Raw genomic sequence first — 15,546 nt, 5'->3', positions numbered from 1 at the left:
AAGTTGTATTTCCTGATGTTAGATAGGAAATGCTTTGATTCCGCGGTATATCCGGCAAGCAAAGTTTTTAATGGCACTGGCGGTTCTCCAAGTTGAGGCAGTTTAATTTTTCCGGCGGCGCAACACATTCCTTTCGTTTCTCCATTAAATTTCAGAGCCTTGCAATAAGGACACACTTCAGTCATAGTGCCGATGAGAACATGCCGGCTCAAACTATAATCATCAGCTGGGTTGTACCGGAATGCAAGGCGATTGTAATCGCGTGATTGCTGAGCACGGAGTCGTGTTTGACGCTGATCTGCTGTTTCTCGCTGACGTCTTTCAGCCACTCTCAGCCTGTCGCGTTCATTCTGTTGAGAACGAAGCAGATCTGAAGCTGCAGAACGCGATCGCCATGCTCGCAACCATGCATCCTCAAGTCTGGCTGCACGTCGCTCTGGTGCTTCCTCGGCACGTATTTGAGCCATTCTTTGTCTGTTTCGCTCGTTCGCTGATGCCCGTTCTTCCTCAGTTTGATTTACAATTACTCGTCGCACTGCTTCCGCTCCGCGAGTACGACGACCTAAGTTTGATCTTCTGCGAGGCATTATTTGGGTGAACTAAAGCAGATCGATTGCACTGAAAAAGAAGAAAGAAAGTTATAACAAAAACATATAAAATTGCAAAACATTAAAAAAGGAAAAAACACGAACTAAAAAACAAAGAAAAAAAAGAAAAAATACTAACGAAATATTTCAATGCAAACGCAGATCAATCGACACAGCTCAATTCCACCGCCAATTGCACTGAAAAATAAGAAAAACAGTTAAAAAAACGTAATGAAAAACAATGAAAAAAGAAAAATAATTAAACTAAACTCACGAAATGAACGCTAAGGTAAACGACACAGCTCAAATCCAAGGCAGTCACACGAAATAAATAAATCTAAATGAATAAAAATCGAAATCTATAAAAATTCAATTTATCAATGCAATCGGAAACATTGAAATGGAATCGTAAAATTGGAAATTTGGAAATCGTAAAAGGATCGTAAATATGAAACATTGATATGGAATCGTAAAATATTTAGTATAGCGTATGTTGCTTTTACGTCCAACAGGCGGCGCTGTTTTTCAAAAAAAGCATATTTTTACCTGTCACAGGTGTGATATCTATATAATAGTAGGTATATAAAAACATAGTAGGCATATAAAAACATGCGTGTATTCGAATGCAACGTTGTGTCAAAATTTCAAAGCAATCGGCGAAGAACTTTCGAATATTTAAGATTTTGAACAATGTACATTTACATTTTTATTTATATATATAGAGATGGACTACGTGACTTTACCGAAAGAACCAAAGAGTATGGATTCCTGCAGTCACGAAAGCTTAAAATCAAGATTTTTTCTAACATGTTTAACTTGTTCATGTGTTGATCCGGGGCCCTCTTGTGGCCGAATCGACCCCTTCTCGTCGCATCCGCTGCGTACACCCTCATAGTGTCGCCGCTGTCTGTGTGACTGCGTGACTGGGGAGTGGTGGCGCAGTGGTTAACGCCACGGCGCTTGCGCAACGAAACCGACAGTAACCCGAGATCGATTCCTCGCACGGTCACCAACACCAGTGACGATGATCTGAACCGGACCTAGGTCGATTCAGCCTCGAATAAGTACCTGGTGTGGTGTGTAAACATCGCCACTCCGGAGACAAAGGCAACCGTCGGACAGGCGTGATGCTGGCCACCAACCAAATCGTGTGCCATAATTCCGGCCTGAACAGGTGCTGATGATGCTCGCTAACAGCACTTGCCCCTAGAGCATGCTAGAGAATATAGGGGGACCTTTGTCGCCATCATAGGCGCTGCTGCTTCTGTTACTCGTTGCTAATAGCACTCGCCCAAACAGTCAATCAAAGGCTACACGGGGGACCTTTGTCTTGGCGAAGCTTAACAACAGTGGGAGTTTTGTGTATTGAGAAATACCGCACGTTATAATATTGCGTATTGACAACTTGTGAAAGACCCAACGCAGAAAATCACTGGGTTTGATCTTCTACGAAGTTCATGGTCCACCCTAAACCGCATCTACTGCACAAATCATGGCGATAGATGCGGATACCTGATGCACAAACTGAACATGTTAAACTCTCCGCCCAGTGTGCGACTGTGCTCATGTAGAACAGACCCTGCAATGTATAACGACGCAATGCCCCGATCCATAAATACGAAGGTGACATCACAGAAACTCACTCTGTTGTTCCTGACGCAGTCATTTAGCTTGACCATCTGGATGTGAAATTGTAGTTGTAGCTCTGCATCTAAAAGAGCTGAACGAAAAAAGAAGCACATGGCCCATAGATGCCCACAGACTCACACTACCAATAGACTCAAAACTGCCGATAGACTCAACACTGCCCATAGACTCCCATAGGGTTCAGTGTTAATCACTGGTGTTCCTATAGGGTTAAGTATTAATCACTGAGACTCCCATAGGTTTCTTGTTAATCAGTGAGGCTCACATATGGTTTAGTATTAATCAGTAAGAGTCACAGAGCCAAAGAAAGTTTCCCATATGGTTCAGTGTTAATCACTGAGATTCCCATAGGTTTCAGTGGTAATCACTGAAACTCCCATTGCGTTCAGTGTCTATCACTGGGGCTCCAATACGCTTCAGTGTTACTCATTTGGGCTCCCTTAGGGTTCAGGGTGAACCACTGAGTCCCATAGGGTTCAATGTAAATCATTGAACCTCCCATAGCGTTCATTGTTAATTACTGATACTCCCATTGGGTGCAGTGTTAATGACTGATACTCTCTTGGAATTCAGTGTTAATCACTGAGACTCATATAGGGTGCAGTGGTAATGACTGAGACTCCTATGGAGTTCGATGTTAATTATGGTTCTCCAAATCCAGAGGTGGCGATACGGATGTAATAATGGGAGGGGTGAAGGCGTGGGGGGGGGGGGGTCCCAAGGGGGATTCCCCAAGGGAGATTCTTCGGGCCGTGATTTTCACTTTCATGATGTGCGGCGACTCTGTGCGTAGCGCGGCGCATGGCCGTGATTGAACAGTCGCACGTCTGTGAGTTCCCAGGGTTGTCTCCCTTTCGCGTGCTCTGTCTTCGCGTCTCGTACGCATGCATGGTGCCTACAATTGGGTTCGAAATGGGACGTTTCAGAACCGTGAGTTGTCTCGCGACACTTCTGGCTGTGTGCACGACCTCTTACGAGGGGGTTTTCCAATATTCGACTGTGGGTCGCTCTCCATTTTCCAGACACACTTTTACTGAAATAGCGACGGATGTGCCTAACCTGTATACAATAATACGTAGGCAATAACTATATATTACTTCAGTTGAAACCTGTATTGGGTTTAGAGGAAGACAGTCTTAAAGTTACAGTATTAATACACGGATTTAAAGGTACAATATTCACAATTTAGTTATCACGCGTCTTGATTTCATGCCGGCCCCATCGCTCTGGGATTTCTTCACAAGGAGTGGATCGCGCAACATGATGCTGCTCTATTGATACGATAGCCATATGCGTTAATCGGGCTTGGTCCATGGTAGATCGCAGGTAATTTTTCATAAATATATTTTCTTAACATGTTTTAGTTGTTCATCTGTTGATTCAGGGCCCTCTTGTGGCCTGATGGTCCCGATGCATCACATATGCTGCACACACCCCCAAAGTGTCGCCGCTGGCTGTGTGCGCTGGGTCACCACCAGTGATAGCAGTGATTATCTGAACAACCGGTCTTCTCGGGAACTCTTCCCCTCGGTCGACTCAGTCTCACATATAAGTGTGTGTATCTTGAACTTCCTTTACACCGTATGTAACCAATTGTGGTGATCGGAGGTGCAAAATGAGTACCTGGTGCCGTGTGTAATAAACATCGCCCATCGGGAGACAAAGGCGGCTGGGCGGGCTGGCATGGTGCTGGCCAACCACCTCCTCGTGTGCCACAGTGCCATCCTTCATAGGCGCTGCTGTTGCACACTAATAGCACTTACCCCTCCAGCCTGCTAGAGGCTATACGGGCGACCTTTGTATTTGTCTCCTTCATGGGCGATGCTGCTACTCTCTACTAACAGCAATGCTCGAGTGCTGCCGACCGACTCCATAGTCTTACTGGGTGACTTCAATGCTTAAGTGGGAAATGATGGAGATACCTGGAGAGGCGTGAATCGTAGGGATGGCCCCCCGATCTGAACCCGAACGGTGAGATATTATTGGAATTTTACGCTAGTCACAGAATTTCAATAATAAACACCATGTTCAAGTGTCCTTGGTCACAAAGCACCTTGAGCCGAAGGTTAATTATTTACTTTATAGTTGTATCATCTGGACACTTGGGTGAAAAGAGGGGCAGAGCTGTCAACTGATCACCACTTGGCAGTAAGTTGTATCTGACGATTGGGTCACTGACCAGATAGACGTGGAAGGCCCAAACTAATAGTTCGGGGTTTCTGGGAATATCTGGTGGAAGACCCAATGCAGAAAGATTTAAACTTTCACCTCTGGAAAAACTTATCCTACACTCCAGGCGAGGCCATGGACATTGAGTCCAAGTGCACGATGCTCAGGACCGTGATTGTCGATGCAGCTGCGATAAGCTGTGGCCTGAATGCAATTTGTGCCTGTCATGGCGGCAACCCTAGCACCTGCTGGTGGATACCAGTGGTGAGGGAAGCTGTCAAGTTGAAGAAGGAAGCTTTCCGAGTTATGCTCGGAGAAACGTCTCCCGACTCAATTGAGAGGGTTGGGCTTGCCAAGATGGATGCAGCAGAAATAGTCATTGAAGTGAAAGCCCAGGCATGGGAGGAGTTTGGAGATGCCATGGAGAGGGACTACCGGGCAGCCTCCAAGAAGTTCTGGAAAACCATCCAACGCCTTAGGAGGAGTCGACGGGACGTGGCCCAGGCTGTTCTCAGTAAGGGTGGCATAACCTTACACTCAACGAAGAAGATAGTCGAGAGAAGGAAGGAACACTTTGAGGAACTCCTTAACCCGGTGGTCATGCCCTAGAAACAGCTGAGGAGGGGATGGGTCGCATCCATCATGGCTGTTGAATTTACTGTGGTGGTCGAGGGCCTTCGTAGCGGCAAAGCTGCTGGGGTGGATGAAAGCACTGAACAGAGTAGGAGTATCGTGGTTAACACACCTCTTCAATTTTGCATGGAAGGCTAGTACAGTTTCTCTGGATTGGCAAACTGGTGTCGTAGTCCCCATTTTCTAGGAAGGGGACCAGAGGGTGTGCTCCAACTACAGAGTGCTCACACCCCTCAGCGTCCCAGGCAAAGCCGATGCCAGCGTCCTGGAGAGGAGGCAGGCCCGGTGGTCGAGCCTAACGTTCAGGAGGAACAATGGAGATTCCGTCACGGTCGTGAAATAATGGACACGCTCTTTTTCCTCTCACAGATATTTGAGGGGTCATGGGAGTATGTTTCTCCAGTCTACCTCTGCTTTGCATACTTGGAGAAGGCATATGACCGTGTTCCCAGAATGTCTTGTGGGAGGTGCTTAGGGAATAGTATGTACCAGTGCTGCTTTTGCATGCTATCTGGTCCCTCTATTCCCAGAGTGAGAGCTGTGTCTGTATTCTTGGTGTTAAATTAAAGTTGTTCACTGTGAGTGTAGGACTCCGCCAAGGGTGCGTCTTGTGATCTTCATGGACAAAATGTCAAGGCACAGCCGAGGTATGGAGAGTATTCAGTACGGGGGCATGGAGGTGGCATCGCTGCTTTTTGCAGATAACGTTGTCCTCTTTGCCTCATCAGTCTGTGATCTCCAGCATGCACTTGAACGGTGTGAAGTGGCTGGGATGAGGATTAGCACCTGCATATCCAAGGTCATGGTTCACTCCCCCGAGATGGTGGAGTGTGCTCTCCAGGTGAGGGGGGAACAGCTGCCCCTAGTGGAGGAGTTTAAGTACCTTGGGGCTTCTTTTGCGAGTGATGGCGAGTGGAAGTAGGAGATCCGCTGGCGGATCGGTGCGGCATCCGTAATGATGCAGGTGCTGAATCGTTTCATGATAGTGAAGCGGGTGCTGAGTTTTCGAACAAAGCTCTCGATTTACAGGTCGATACAAGTTCACACCCAACCCTATGGCCATGAGCTTTGGGTAATGACTGTAAGGATGAGACCGCGAGTACAACAGGCCGAAATGAGGTTTCGCCACAGGGTTACAGGGCTCACTCTACATGATCAGGTGAGAAGCTCTGTAATCTGGGAGAGCCTTAGAGTCGAGCCGCTGCTCCTCTGGCTCGAGAAGAGCCAGTTAAGGTGGTTCGGGCACCTGGTAATAATGCCCCCCTGTAGACTCCCCCTGGAACTCTATCGAATACGTCCCACTGACTGAAGTTCCCGTGGCCAGCCTGGGAACGCCTGCGAATTTCCCAGGAAGAGCTGGAGTCCGTCGCCAGGGAAATGGAGGTATGGACCACTTTACTCAGCATGCTGCCGCTGCGACCCTCACCAGGACAAGCAGATTTAGAAACGAACGAACACTGGGGCTTCCATAGCGTTCAGTGTTAATCACTGAGACGCCCATAGGCTTCAGTGTAAATCACTGAGGCTCCTATAGAGTTCAGTGTTAACCACTGGGGCTCTCATAGTGTTCCGTATTTATAGCTGGGGCTCAAATAGAGTTCAGTGTACATCATTTGGGCTCCCATAGGATTCAGTGTCAATCACTGAGGCTTAAATGGGCCTCAGTGTTATTTACTATGGCATCACAGAAATACACTCCGCTTACTCCTGATGCGGTTATCTGAGCTTGGCCACCTGAATGTTAAATTGTTGTCGTTGTCTCAGCATCTACATCAGTCATACGGAAGAAGAACAAGATGGAGACTGTTACCATCGTGTCAAGGTCGCACAGGGGACATGGGATCATCCCCAGAGAAATAATTAAACAATTAAATCGGGGAGCTGGCCAAGCAAGATGTGAAAAAGGGATTGGGGCTGGGGAGACCCCAAGATGATATACACTGGTAAAATAAAGTGGGGGAGGAGAGAGGGGATATGAAGGCTCAAAGGAATTACTGAGCTGGTGCCCTGCAGGTGTCTGTGTCGGTGTTTAACCGGTGTTCTCTTAGGGGTCTGAGCGCCACGGTGGCTAGGAGATCGTGACTTCCTCGCCTGGTATGCAGGTCGTGGGTTCGACCCTGATGATGCTTGCTGTATATTTGAAGTTTGCATGTTCTTTCTCTCTCCGTGTGGTCGCGTGAATTTCTTCCACATTTTTTAATCAACGTCACACGTTTAGAGTGTTTGGCTGCTGCTATACATTTCTACGTGATGATAATAAGCCACTTCGTTGATCTGTTATTTGTGATGGCTGGGTCGTTTTTGAATAAGAGCTACATAGCTCAGTGGGCGTTTCCTGGAAAAGTAAAATTATTGTTAAAGTTGTAGTTTAACTCACGAGACAGCAACCTGCGGCTCTTTAAGGACTACAGTACGGCTATTGAAATAATAAAAAATGGCTCTTCTTGTTATTTTGATTGCTGACAGCTGACCATGGAAGTACAGTTTACAATGGGAGTCCAGTTTATGATGAGCACATTTCGGCAACCTGGACTCACCATCTCAGCTCATTAAGGATTGCTGCTTCGTCACGTTTTTATTATTATGGAATCACCATCTCGTATGCCCCACGTGTCATTGCAGCTGTTCAAATATTTCGGTTTTATTTTATTACCGAATTCGAATAAAATGTATATATTTTTTTCATTTTGGTTGCTGACCCCTGGTTTAACAGAACAATGGGGGTTCCCTTTGCCAGGATGACTCACGCACAGTCCCTTTCAGCTGCATTCTGGAATAGCTAACGTCTCCTTTTACGTTGCTCCGTTGACAGATGAAATGGCGCAAAAGAATCCGCGCAGTCATTATCGTGGGAGTGATAATCGGTGAGTAACACGACATTGAAGTATACCTGTTATACTTTTCGTTGATGTGTTGTTATTACGTCCGCCATTATCTAAAAAATTATGTTCGATTTACATCTTGTTTAATTATGTTTTTTTTTATTGTAAATCATATTTTTTTCACGCGGAATAAGAAAAAAAGAAAATTCCTGGGGTACATGCAGATGGCGTTATTAAAAAGATGCGGTGGACTGTACATACTGTTCATAATAGTCTATCCTCCCAGTCTCGTCTCCTTTGATTCGTTATTACGTTTGATTCCTTACTACGTTGAATGGCCCACAGAGTGTGTGGCAGACGCTAATACTGCCCCTCCCTCACCTTCCCAGTGAGCAAGCTTACATTTGATATTCTTAGCTCTTTCGGTAAAGTCACGTTGAAGGGAAACAATAAAATAATAAAAGATATAACAATAATAATTCTCACGACGTTTCGACCATAACACAAACGGTCGTCATCAGGTGTGAAAAAAACAACGGCAAGAAACATTTCAAAGGAGTGTCGGTTTGCATTAATTTATTTATTTTAAAATGGTGCATTTATTTATTTATTTAAAAAAAACCGTCAGCGCCACGCGCAGCGATTTGGCAGTTTATTTAGAAGGACGAGTCCATCTATGTTCTGAAAAGAGGAGGGGGGAGATGAAAAATTAATGTATGCTGTCTGAAAGCCACCGTAAGTGTGAACAATCAATTAAAACCTGAAATGGTTTATCAAATCCTTCCAATGATTGCTAAGCCAGAATCCATCTTCTCGGTTGAAATTGTCTCTGTGCTTGTATATGTGGATAGCCTCATGAACGAATCTCTCATGGTAGCCAGATGGCTTACAAAGAACCTCTGTCTTGGAAAAGTCAATGTCATGTGAGCCTACTGAATTATAACAATGATCTGCCACGGCCGAGGTGTTGGTCCTACCGTGTTTAAGGTCTGCTTTGTGTTCACGAATGCGGTCCGAGACATGGCGTTTGGTTTCTCTAATGTAACTACTACCACAGAGGCAACTTAGTTTGTAGACACCAGGGTACTGTATGTCCGGAATCACATATTTTACAGACGGAACCAGATCACGGATTTTATGTAATGTGTTGAAACGGGCGTGGATCTTGTGTTTATTCAAGATTTTGGAGATCTTTTTTTTGTGATCCCCGCAATGTAGGGTAAAGTGATGGTTTTTAAAGGCTCCTCAAGAGGGTTCTTCTTCATGGTTTGAGTCATAGCTTTGCGGATTGTATAGTCGGAGTAACCATTAGCCTTAAGAGCTTGGTGTACGTGCTTGAGATCACTGCCTATGTGTTCCTGGTCGGATATGCATTGGGCTCTATGGTACAGAGTCTTGATGAGAGAATTCTTCTGTGATGGATGGTGGTGGAAATCCGGTTTCAGATAAGCATCCGTATGGGTAGCTTTCCTGTAGACAGAGTGGCTCATTGAACCATCAGGTCTCTTTTTTATTAGGACATCCAAAAAAGTAGCTTGCCATCTTTTTCGACTTCCATGGTAAATCTGATGGCTGGGTGTATGGAATTGATGTGGTCGAAGAATTGGTCTAGAGCAGGCCGGCCATGTGGCCAGATGACAAAAGTGTCATCCACGTACCTCTTTCATAAGGTTGGGCGCAGAGTGGCAGTCTGGATGGCATCAGTCTCAAATTTCTCCATGAAAATGTTAGCTATAACCGGAGATAGGGGGGAGCCCATTGGGGTGCCCTCAGTTTGTTTGTAGAAAGTTCCATTCCAAGTGAAGTATGTATTGGTTAAACAGTGTCTCACCAGGGGGGGTACCTCAGTGTTTAGTCCTTGATGAACCAATTCTTCAATGATTGCGATGGTGTCAGGTACAGGAACCTTGGTGAATAAGGAAACTATGTCAAAACTGACAAGCAGGTCGTCTGGGGACAGGGAAATACCCTTGATTGTCGATACCAGGTGAGTACAATTTTGTACCGCAGAGGTGGTTTTTCCAGTGAAAGGACGCAGGATTTCAGACAAAAAACGAGCCAGTTTGTAGGTGGGGGAGTTGATAGTAGAGACGATGGGACGAAGGGGTGTATCTACTTTATGTATTTTTGGTAAGCCGTATAATCTTGGTGGCCTGGCAGCAGAAGGTTTCAACGAAAAGTGTTTAGATTGATCAATTAATGCGGTTGAATCAGAAATTATTTTGTTGGTTTGTGTGACGAGGCGGTTGGTAGGATCTTTTTATTTTTGTATAACTACCATCGTCGAGTAATTATTTTTGTTGTTATATTCTATTTTATCCATGATGACAGTAGCATTGCCCTTGTTAGCTGAGAGGACTACAATATCATCCCTCTTCTTTAATTTATATAATTCAAAACGCTCATCTTTGCTGAGGTTGCTAGCTGGCATCTTAGCGTTTTTGAGGGTTGCAGCGATTTCAGATCTTGCTATGTCTGCAGCGATGTGACCCAGGCCTCTGAGAGCAACGTCTACTTGGGCAATTATATCATTAACTGGAATGTGTTTAGGTGTGACTGCAAAGTTTAGACCTTCTAGCTAAAACGGATTTCAGACCATCGGAAATAGAACTGTTACTGCGATTAATTACGACTTTGTTAACGTCTAACTTTTTGGTGTGTGGGTCCGGTCTTTTGTTGAAGAGGAGGTTAAATTTGGAAATCAGGTTGTCCATACATTTGGTCGACATAGTAGCAGCTGAAGAGGCAGTCATATTGTCTACATGTTCCCACTCCGATGTGGACATTGTTGCCATCAATGAAAAGTGTAATTTGTAGAGTGTCTTGTCTAACTGATCTAGTTCGGTGTGTATAAGTCTGATTTTCTCCGAGATAAGAGCTAAGCTAGTTTTGAAAAGAATTCGTTTCGGTTATAGCTAACATTTTCATGGAGAAATTTGAGACTGACGCCATCCAGACTGCCCCTCTGTGCCCAACCTTATGGAAGAGGTACGTGGATGACACTTTTGTCATCTGGCCACATGGCCGGCCTGCTCTAGACCAATTCTTCGACCACATCAATTCCATACACCCAGCCATCAGATTTACCATGGAAGTCGAAAAAGATGGCAAGCTACCTTTTTTGGATGTCCTAATAAAAAAGAGACCCGATGGTTCAATGAGCCACTCTGTCTACAGGAAAGCTACCCATACGGATGCTTATCTGAAACCGGATTCTCACCACCATCCATCACAGAAGAATTATCTTATCAAGACTGTACCATAGAGCCCAATGCATATCCGACCAGAAACACATAGGCAGTGAACTCAAGCACGTACACCAAGCTCTTAAGGCTAATGGTTACTCCGACTAGACAATCCGGAAAGCTATCACTAAAACCATGAAGAAAGACCCTCTTGAGGAGCCTTTCAAAACCATCACTTTACCCTACATTGCGGGGATCACAAAAAAGATCTCCAAAATCTTGAATAAACACAAGATCCAGGTCCGTTTCAACACATTACATAAAATCCGTGATCTGTTTCCGTCTGTAAAAGATGTGATTCCGGACATACAGTACCCTGGTGTCTACAAGCTAAGTTGTCTCTGTGGTAGTAGTTACATTGGAGAAACCAAACGCCATGTCTCGGACCGCATTCGTGAATACAAAGCTGACCTTAAACACGGTAGGACCAACAGCTCGGCCGTGGCAGATCATTGTTATAATTCAGTAGGCTCACATGACACTGATTTTTCCAAGACAGGTTCTTTGTAAGCCATCTGGCTACCATGAGAGATTCGTTCATGAGGCTATCCACATATACAAGCACAGAGACAATTTCAACCGAGAAGATGGATTCTCGCTTAGCAATCATTGGAAGGATTTGATAAACCATTTCAGGTTTTAATTGATTGTTCACGCTTACGGTGGCTTTCAGATAGCATACATTAATTTTTCGTCTCCCTCCTCCTCTTTTCAGAACATAGATGGACTCGTCCTTTTAAATAAACTGCCAAATCGCTGCGCGTGGCGCTGACGTTTTTTTTTTTATAAATAAATAAATACACAGGTTTAGAATTAAATTAATTAATGCAAACCAACACTTCTTTCAAATGTTTCTTGCCGTTGGTTTTTTGACACCTGATGACGACCGTTTGTGTTATGGTCGAAACGTCGTGAGAATTTTTATTGTTTTATATATATTTTATTATTTTATTGTTTCCCTTCAACATGACTTTACCGAAAGAGCTAAGAATATGAATTACTGCAGTCACGAAAGCTTTAAATCAAAATTTACATTTGATGTTGAAAATCTGCAAAAATGTACATACAGTAATACCTCGATTTTATGTTTCCCCCTTTTATGTTGTTTCGCAAATACGCAGTCACTTTGGTGAAAATAATAAGAATATGTTTTACCCTTTCTGGCAATAAAACAAGAGTTGTGTTATGATGTTCTAACACCAAATAGATAAATTTTGTAAGGCATAAAGTCTGCATTAACCACACATACTTATAGCAAAATATGCAAACAAACATGTTCTGATAATAATAATAATGTATGCATTGCTTTTGCATCTAATTGGCCGACACCAGACAGACTTCTTTATGGCCTTGTCTCACCACCCACTGTATTAGACCAGAAAACGCCAAAAGGCGAACACTACAAAGACAATGCAAGTGTTGCGCCATTACCAGGGCACTGTTTGTCACCTTACTTGCCACCACACTCACAGGCCGATAGGGCTCAGCTGGAAGGGTGAACGGGATGTGTGGCGGTTAACCTAAGTTAACCCCCCCAGGGTACCCTGGGTATCTCGTGACCGGAGGTGGAGACCCCAGACCCCCAAGGAGTGGGGGCTGGGGGCTAACGGTTCATTCCTGACCCTTCCAGAACCCTCTGGAAGGTTCGAGAGGGGGGGAGTGGCTGGGGGCGGGGTAAGCCCCAACTTGTGTATAACAGGTCCTTGCAGGGTGGGCTGGTAGGAACATTGGATTTTTTTTTACACCCAACAGCACGAGATTTCACTTCTAAAGTATTTAAAGGGGACGGACGGACGGACGGATGGACGGACGGACGGACACATAAAGTATTGAAAGAGGACGGACGGATGGACGGACGGACACATTAATCTATTGCAGGCTGGTACACTCAGTTTACAACTTCGTTCCTACCAGTATAACGTAATAATCAACCTGACCTTGTGTTAATTGTGTTTTGGCCGTCTGTGTTGCGTTATATGGTTTCCAAATCTTGCTAAAACCTGTTTGATTTAGTGTGCTCCCACGTTTCTCTCTCTCTGTATCCCCTGTTGTATCTGTGTCTGTATATATATCTGCCGTTATGTGTCTCCTCTCGTAAATTTAGCTCTTCTGTACCTGATGCTGATTGCTTGTGTTGCAATCGAAACGACGTACACTATTATGTTATTTTATTATTTTTACGTGACTTTACCGAAAAAACCAAAGAATAAAAGATTCCCCCTCTTTTTACAAGCTTTTATTTAGCTCACTGTCTGTTGTCGTTATCGTATCCTCAAATCTTGTAACTCAATTTTAACCCACTTCCCAATATGGTATCGACTGAAAACTTGGTATACTTATGGCATACTGATGACAATTACTATATTCTATCATAAAAAAAGAAAGATATATTTTTAAACATTCTTTTTTTTATATATGTTATGTTTCGGCTTGGGTCTAATTGTCCACGCTCAACTGACTTTGGCTGTAATGGATCACGGTCGCTTAAGTCGTGGCAAGCTTCGGGCCACTTCCTGGAGTCGTGGAGTTCTTTCATTACTTGTACGTTTCTTAAAAGCGTGTTCAATTTTTTTTTTAATATTACTTATTCACCTGAAGACGGTTACTTGTGTTGCGATTGAAACGTCGTGATATATTTTTTCTACCTACGTGACTTTACCCAAAGAACCAAGAATATGAATCCCTGCAGTGACGAAAGCTTTAAATCTAAAGTTTTTACAGTAGTTTTATAGTTATAACTCGACCATGCCCGGTCAAGTTAATATTGTTATGATCACGGTATGCAATAATCGTGCATTCCACCAGTCCCTGCTATAGAGTATTTGACTGCTGCTATAAATTTCCACGCGATGATGATGATACTCTTTGGTCGAGCTATCATGTGATGATCAGGTCGCCTTCTCAAAAAAAGCTACAAAGCAGCTCAGTTGGGGAGGGCCTTACACCTGGTAAACTTAACATAGTTAAAAAATAGTAATACCGTAGCAAGAACATGTATTGTGTCCACGCTACGTATTGTAATATTAATGTAAAATAATAATACAGTACACGGCAGTGTCATACGTTCGAGAAGCGTCAACCTTAACAATTTAAATCAACGCGCGCGCTTACGATTGCATTGAGAGACGGGGTACAATTAAAACTTAAGCAGCAGAATGACGAAGACGCGTGGATTTATTTAGCTCACAAACAAATCACATCGGCCACGTAACCGTATTGGACCTACCACGGTCTCACCCGGACTCCGTCGCGCGGCAAGGCGCGCGAGTTCTCCGGCAGCGAAATCAGGCATGGCAGGCTGTACCTCCCTTAGGTTATCTGGTGAAGGGGCTGTACCCCTTTAGTGTTACTGCTACTGTGAGATGTTTGATCGAAATAAACGAGTTGCCTCTAGAAGATGTCTCCGCGAAGTGTCTACCCACAACACAAGTATCAGAACACTTATAGCTCGGATTTAGCAGTTATATCTTTGGGACCATTTTGCCAGTTCAAGATGATGAAAACATAATAGGTTTTACTCTCTCTGGCAATAGAAAAAGGTGTTGTCACTTCCTTAATACCACTACCTGATTTGCATCACTTCAACCCACACATACGTCACTGACACCATCCGTCACCTTGGCCTTGTGTTAAAGTTCACTGCTGTACACGAGAGTTGAGTTGAATATTTTTAGTAATTTTAATGTAACATTGCTGTGGGTATGCAATCATTAAGCATCGCACCTCCTCAGCGTCTTTTAAGTGACAAGGGTGTATCCGTGGCTAAGGGGCAGCGTAAATATGTCACATATCGTATGAGTGAAATTAGATATTAATTGGTGGCGCCGGTGAGACGAGACACACGTACACTCCTATGGGTGAGTGTGTGAATGTGTGAGTAGTGTATTCCAACAAAACAACCGCCTACCTCCTCGTGGTCCCGGACGGCAACGCTGTCGTGGGCAGAGCTGTGGGGGGAGGTCCAACTCCGATTGGCCTTTCTCCTCATGACGTTTGTGACCACCACAGCGGCCAAAAGGAGGCTCTGGACAGGTGCGAGGGGCTGGTAACCCCTCCACCTTCAATTAATTACCGCTAAACCACGACGGAAATTTTTAATTAATAAGCTTGTGCCGGAGGCCCCAGGGGAACAAGTGTCTATGACGTCTTCTGGCCAAACCCCATTTGGTGGAGCCAGGTGACTGAATCCTTACCCTCGGGACTCCTCCAGAAACAACAAAAAAACACTACGTGTGACTATGTGGAATGTTCGAACGCTCACTGCGGAGGAGAGGCTGTCACTCCATCGGGAGCTGGACCGGTACCGTCTGGATCTCTGTGGCATTCAGGAGGTCCGGTGGACTGGCTCTGACTCCTGCTACCATGAAGGGTGGACAGTCCTCTTCTTGGGGCAGGAGACTGCCAAACAACAGGGATTGGCGCTTCTTCTGAACAAAATAATGA

The sequence above is a fragment of the Petromyzon marinus genome, chromosome 5 (assembly GCF_048934315.1).
Source record: "Petromyzon marinus isolate PM22_M1 ecotype Great Lakes invasive population chromosome 5, UKy_Petmar_22M1.pri1.0, whole genome shotgun sequence".
Classification (NCBI taxonomy): Eukaryota; Metazoa; Chordata; class Hyperoartia; order Petromyzontiformes; family Petromyzontidae; genus Petromyzon; species Petromyzon marinus.
This window is presented reverse-complemented; position numbering follows the sequence as displayed.